Here is a 7,618-nt window from a genome sequence, read left to right as displayed (position 1 = left end):
CAATTGAAACATTGTATAAATGGTAACATTAATTTCGTTATACATACATTCTTACACCGGTATGGTCACATTAATGCAGATTTTTCAGCAAAAAACAAGTAACGAAAGAAAACAAGTTTACTTCTACTTTTACTTCCTGCTCAACAATATCAGAGGTTCCGATCAAATTTTTAAAAATATATTTGCTACACTTTCATAATAAACTTGTATGTCTTTATAAATGATCAAAACAGAACTCATGTGTAACAAATCGTTTTAAGTGTTATAATTTGTCTTCGTGAAAACGTTATAAACTATAATAATATAACAATACAAAACAATATTATAAATAAAAATTATTGTAGTTTTATATCGTTATAATAAATATATTATTAATATTTCTATTGTTACAGTAAAGTTTAAGTTTTTTTATATTACAATATACATAAATGCACTCGTCAACGAAAAGTGCGATTCAATTTGGAGTACGTAATTACTTTCTTAAAAAAAAAATTAAAAGTTGCAAAAAATGTGGAACGCTTCACGATTTTGCGTGTCATCCTTGCGCAGGGGCCATGCTAATCTTCTCTGTATCGTTCCAATTTTAGTATATGTACTGCCGAAGCAAGTACACTTGCAGACTTTTCGTGGTCGTATATATACGAACGTGCTTCTTTTGGAGCACTTGCGAGAAACTTTTGTATTTCAATACGGTGACGCGTCATCTAGCGGTAATCAATGAAACTAACCGAACACCACCTATAACTATTGCTTTTATTATTTAATTACCTCGAAATTCAAGGACAAAATGCTTGAATATTATTATTCAATGAACGCATGTCTATATAAATTGATTTTATTTAAATTTTTTGTAAATTCATGAGTGAAATGCTTTAATTTTCTTTTCAGCGAACGTACTTTTATGCGAATTGATTTTATTTAAACTTTTTGTTAATTGATCTTATTTAAATTTCATTGTAAATTGATCTCATTTAAATTTCTCGTACATTAATCTTATTTAAAATTTTTATAAACTGATTTTATTTAAATTTTGTGTAATTTGACATTTGCAATTCAACCACTTTCATTTTTATGGAAGAAAGTAAATATTTATGTTGACTTCTCAGTCCATCTGGAGACACTATATAAAGTTTTATGTCCCTAATGAGTTTCATTTTTTATTGAGTCCGGTGAAGACAAAGTAATTACGACTTGTTTTATGATAGTACATATAAGGTTCAAAGGTGAAGAGTTATGTCGAATGTCACAGGAGAATACGGAAATTTTATAAAAAATGTGACAACGGTGTCTTGAGTTACACGAATTTATTAGTAGAAAGAGACTGTTTCGAACAATAATATCCTACGATGTGGAGTATATGTATACATATGTGTAAAAGACGATCAGTCTATTACATTGCGATCAAACCCGCATGCCTTTCAAATGACATCTTTCCAGTTCTGAACAATATTTCTGGCAAATCGTAGAGTTGTTAGTTATAACTCGTGTTGTTGTTTATAACTTGTGCCTCTTAATATAGTACTTCGTACAATACCACTTAATGTATTGTTAACTGTCGGCACATTTCGGGAACTATTTTAACAGTGACAAATTCGACATGTATCAAAATATTGAGAAAACAATAAGGATTTTGCGACTGTAACACTGTATTTTGGTTATGTCAAAATCAGAAAACAGATCAATAGATTAACTATCTTTGTAATTATATAATACCAAGCTCTAAATGGCAAAGACTAAGATATAGAACGTACAGGCATCGTATATTAGGTTGGGGAATAAGTTCCTGGCCGCGATGGAAAGCGAAGAAGAGCAGGTGTCGAAAATGCTGCTTTTTACCTTCTTGATATTCCATTTCTAAGCCTCAATAGCAATGACGAATGAATCTACTGAAAAAAACGATTAACACAGTTTTGTAGAGCAGAAAGAGCTCTATCGAATGAATATTATAACTTCTTGCAAATTGCAAAATGTCGTTGTAAAAAAAAGAAAATGTCAAAACGCCACGAACTTATTCCCCAACCTAATATTTAGAACAATCATTTCATTAAGAAATTTCTGATTGACAATTGAAAATTCTTGCGCAAATAATTCTACAAGCTAGGAAAATCCTTCCTGTAAGGACTCAGAAAGAAGTCTAAACCTGTTACGTAAAAGAAAGTTGTCTAACATGGAAATGGTTCTGAATATGAGGTGGTTTACAATCGTATGTATAAAATTAAGCAGAACCTATCACTATTTCTGTCAAAAACAAGGACAATTGCATTGTTATAAGTGAAAAATATTATTTGGACCAGAAGAGAATAATATCTGTTCGAGTAGATGGAAATGTTTCGTGATAAACAAATATGGAATCAAAGGTAATTTGAATGTAGTCTATTTAGAATGTTTGGGTAATGAATAGATAATCAATACGATAATATCCATTCAGGAACCTCAATTTAAAATGGAAGAGATCGCGTTTAGAAAAGCGAAAGATATCTTCGGAAAGTAGTATGAATGTTGCAACAGTCCGACATAAACTGCGCTGTAAAGTACAGTATTACTGACTTTTTAAGTAATTTATAGTTCCAGAAAATAGCAACTGTGTCTGTAAATGTAACTACACTATTCTAAATTAAGAAAGTTAATAAAAATCCTAAATTTTTCCACAACAGTTGTGGAATTCATAGTCAGCTTTAAAAACAGTACTCTTGATTCAGATATTAAAAGCATAACTATGCAACGGGAGCATCAATTTCGCAGTGTCTTCCATTTTTTTTAAAACTCAACTTTTATACAAGTGTACGAAAAAATTTCTGAACTCTAGAATAATTTTCAAACTTTAATCGCTATATGTTTTATAAATCCACAGTTAATTAGTAAGTTAGAGTAAGTTATAATAATTTTTAACCTCCCTTAGGAAAGATGAATATCTTAAATAAAAAAACTAATATTGGTATTTGTAACAATGAGGTTTGAAATTGCTTCTTTTGTTAAACACGCAAACGTGCAGTTCAAAGAGCGAACACGTAATAGGAGGCTGACAAAACGCAATAAAAATGGTAATAACTCATTGATCCGCCTCGAAGTAGATTATTATCAGTCGCAGGGTGGCGACACTGTACAGATATCATATCGGAAATATTAATTTTTCACTAGAGGCTGATAAAATACTATTGTTATGCTACTGAATATACTATTCTTCGTAGTCTTATTAGATACATATACAGTATTTGATCTTATTTGAACTTATTTAAGTAACAGATCTTTCGAACCCATATTTCTTAAATTAACGATTATCTAAAATTGTTTCAAGACCTTAAAATAGCGTTACAGTATTCTAATTGGTTAAGCTTCAAATCTTGTTGAAGTATTTATTGAAAAAAGCGGATAAATTATTTTTTCGAATACAGGGTGCATTTATTTTGAATGCATATGCGCAACACGTATTTCTATTAAAGAAAATTTGGTTTACTTTTTATCGATAAATACTTTAACTTTGGCAATATTTGAAATTTAAGTAATTGCGACTGGACTTATAACAGTTAATCCATACTTTAAAAAATTAAAAATAACCATTATTTAGAAAAATATGGTATTTTCAATGCGTGAAAAAAATGTTATTTCCCTAGAGAGCCACAATAGCCACATTTTCATGCTTTCTTTTTTAAAATATCATTTATGTAATTACACATTATGCTCTAGAATCTGATTTTACTAATTAGCTTTTAAAACTTTATAAATGCACATTTTTATGAATTTTTATTTTTTCTAGAATACATTTATTACTTAATAATCACTTTACAAGCATGTTACGTTTGATATGTTTTATAATAAATACCTAATTTTACTTGACCGATAAGGTAAAGCCAATTACAATTGCAAAACTGTCATTTTTTTATAGCAATTAAAATTCCTTTTAAAGAAAACAATTTTTTAATTTTGAAAACTATTAATTATATTTTTAATTTGTATTATTAATCGTCTTTTTTTGGCACGTATTCGACGCTTAGTTTTACTTCATTCTCTCCTAATATTTCTCTAACTTTTCTTCGCGCAACATACGCTTAGAACACATATGTACATTCCGTTTGACGTATATGAATTCCGTTTTGAGGTTCTTATTTAATAGCAAGCCTGTAACTTTCACTTTCTTTCAATTTTTATTTTATCTTGGATAGTAAGCGGTTGCATAATAAGCTAACGAAATTCTAAAGGGCAGATGAAAGTACTTTCTAATGGTTTACATGACCTTGAACAAGGTGAGCAAGTGTGGAACAAAATTTTTACAATTGCCTTTCATTTCTCCGAAGTTACTCCCTCTTTGAAGAAGACAAGCCTCTTAGGGTGAAACCAAACGAAGATTACTGTTATCAACGATCAAAAGTTAGAAAACTCTTAGTTACTTTATCATACATATAGTAGTTACAAGTTTAGCGTTAAAATTAAATACAAATATATGTCCCAGGTATAAATACACACGATTACTACCACGTATATGTGTACAGAATGTCTCAATATTTAATAACGGTACTAGCAGGAGGGTGCTTCTATGCGCAAAAACAGGCTAAAAGAAAACTTTCTTATATGCGGTTTCGCTTAAAAAAAAGACTGATTTTAAACATTTACCAAAATATTTGTAATAAAAGTTGGTTAGAATCATGATAATTTCAACGATCCATTAAGTCATTCAGTAATAAACAAATATTGATTAATAAATGTAATAATTAATAGCGTTCGAATTATTAATCAGTGCCTCTTATGATATAGCTGCTTACATATACTTTACATATGCATGTGTATGAGAGTTTATTCTATTTTTAATTAAATTCGTCACATTTTACATTCACATAACAATCACGAAGAATAGTGATTAAAAATATAATATTGTGGTATTATTATTAATTATATTTATTAACTAATAACATCATCAAATAAATAACATTGTTGAATTAGCAAAAAAATTGTCACTATTGTAGTTTTTATTGTTTATTTGTCATAAACAAATGTTGTTACAAATAATTTGAAAGTCTTTCAAAAACAATTTTCGGAGTTCGTTCGTGTATCATTGCAACTCGTAAGTATGTTAACAATGTATTTTTTTTATTTAATTTGTCACTTTTTCCTTGGATACCAAAAAAGGTACTGTTTATGACTCCTTTAAGTGTCTGTCGCTTTCCCTTTCTGTGCCATCTGTTTTCAACCGTTCGAAAGCTCATCATACTTTATATGCTTCAAGTTTGGATTCGTACGAGCAATAGCATTTTTTATTTTTTCCACACATCTTTTTGCCGGGACCATTAAGATTTAAAGATCTTACATTATTAGTTCCGTTATTTGTACATCACAACAGAGTAAAAAAAAACTTAAATTTTGGAAAGTGTATGTTTTTAATGAATAATAGAATTTGTGGGACCTATTCATTGTATTATAGTCCACAATTTTTAACATAACCGTGAAAATAACGAAACATCGTTGGTTCAAACAAATTTGAATTATGTACACGATTTTAGTATATTACTCTAGATGAATCATTTGAAAGTCGTAAATTTAAATTGATTTTTAAATTTATGAATATGAACTAAATGTAAAAGTTCTTTAACGTTGCTCACAAAAAAGTATATTTGAAGAAGTTATCATAAACAATTGCAACAGTTTATTTCTGTATTTCAGAAAATTTTGTTTCAAAAAAACTTCAATGCTAAAAAAGTTATATTCATCTACTTTAAAACAAATTCAATCTACAATCTTTTAGATGATGTACGTAAGTATCCACTGTTATGTAAGGTATATCGCTAGAATAATAAACAAATATTTTTTAAGTTGAATATATGTATAAGCGCATCGTTTAATTGCAAATCCTAAAATATTTTATGAGGGATTAACGTTACGAAAGAATTTTCTTTCGAAAGTGGTTTGATATTCAGGAGGACACTAAATGCATGTACGTAAATAATTTTTCATGTGGATAGATAAAGATATATTAAACTAATACTAATTTTTGTAAGTAGATCTCTATACTGTTTTATTTAACTCTATACGTTGTCCTTTCTCTATGCTTAATTCAATCACTTGTCACATGATATTCTTCGTAACAGAGTCATAAATTAAATCCGAAGGAGTCAGATCAACACTGATCGTGTGTCGTCAGTTAGTTAAACTCTACGTGACAGTACTACCAAATAGCTTTCAATTAAATCTGTGTGTATAGAAACATGCTAGTATTACAGCGAATATAAGAAGTTAAGCAAAAATTATGGATTTTTATTTTAACTTACCACTATCGAGTGGTAAAGTTTAATCATAACTTCAAGGTAAAATCTGTAGGTACCGCCGTGTAATATTCACAAGATTTAGAATTTCCCTAGTTGTATAACACAAGTTGTCTTTTATTAAAATCTTTATCAATGCAATATTAATAATGATTTATTAGAATATGTAGAATATAAAAATCGGTAATTATCAAATTTGAATAAAGTGGTCAAAATATTGCGACGCGCAGTTTCGGAAAATGTAATTATCTAAAAGGAATTGTTAAATAAGATTTTATCGAGAGAAGAAGAAATGCGAAACTAACAAAATAGATCAAATAGTAAAATTCGAATGATCAATCGAGATTTGCGTTTATACCATCTTTCCGACATCTCGTAAATTAACAAATGAATTTGCACGTTTGAATGAATCCAATTTTCAAGCAGAATATCAATAAAATAGCAAATTCCAAGTACAAATATTTTTGGTTACATAATAAATGCTTATCATGAAATAACATTGTTAAACTTTTCACGTTTCTCAGAATCAGTTCCTCGTTTTTTAAACATAAGAAAGTTATTATGAAATTTGAAAGTCAAATTATGTAGCATCAAGAACGAAGTAAAATATTTCAAGACAAATTATCCTCGTATTTTTATATTTATTGTCAGAATTTGCTATTCTATCGAAATCCGGGGCAATACATCAAGCTCTATTAAAAGAAAGAAAAGACAAAATTGAATATTCGGTTTTTACATATTCACATATAAAGAAACTATGAATATTATATGATGTACACATTCTTATATACTCTGTAACTTTTATAAATAACATTTCTGTCTCTTATTTAAAGTAATGATAATATTCCAGGCAGTTGATAACCTAATTAACGCTTAAAAACATCTGTATCATTTATGTGATTTCTTATTTAATATACTCTCCTGAAGATTTGGGCATTACTCGAATAAATTATTTATTTAAAATTTTATTTGAATAACAATTCGAGTACGTTCAAAATTCGATTGAATACAAATTATGAATAAACGAAATTACTCGAAATAATTCATTTTTATTCGAAAGAATATTGTATGTATTTTTAAACGGAACTAAACAATTCTTTCCTCATCAATCGGTTGTTATTTCAGGAAATATTTCCATTTTCTCAATATGTTTGGAACTGATTTCCATTTTACTGTAGATACAAGTGTCGATTAACGTCACATTTATTCTCAACCAAGTTTCTTCGAATAACGAATAAAATTATTTTTAAATAAAATTCCTTTGAATATTGTTCGCGATTCGAGTAAAGTTTACTCAACTCTGCTCTCCTGTTCTACATCATCATTCTTACTTATTCTTATCGTTATTCATATTAATTTTGTTCACC

At 28.5% G+C, this 7,618-nt stretch overlaps 1 protein-coding gene and 1 non-coding gene across 2 annotated transcripts in view; both read right to left on the bottom strand.

Moving 5' to 3' along the window:
• scaf (inactive serine protease scarface) overlaps window positions 1-7,618 on the bottom strand; it is a 68,807-nt gene that overhangs the window by 26,430 nt on the left and 34,759 nt on the right. The window lies entirely within an intron of this gene.
• Window positions 505-611, bottom strand: LOC143264566 (U6 spliceosomal RNA). The gene has a single exon (XR_013038319.1). It is a non-coding gene; the product is annotated as a U6 spliceosomal RNA (small nuclear RNA).

The sequence above is a fragment of the Megachile rotundata genome, chromosome 5, assembly GCF_050947335.1.
Source record: "Megachile rotundata isolate GNS110a chromosome 5, iyMegRotu1, whole genome shotgun sequence".
Lineage (NCBI taxonomy): Eukaryota > Metazoa > Arthropoda > Insecta > Hymenoptera > Megachilidae > Megachile > Megachile rotundata.
Note: the sequence above shows the minus strand (reverse complement) of the source record. Positions and strands in the feature narration are given on the sequence as shown.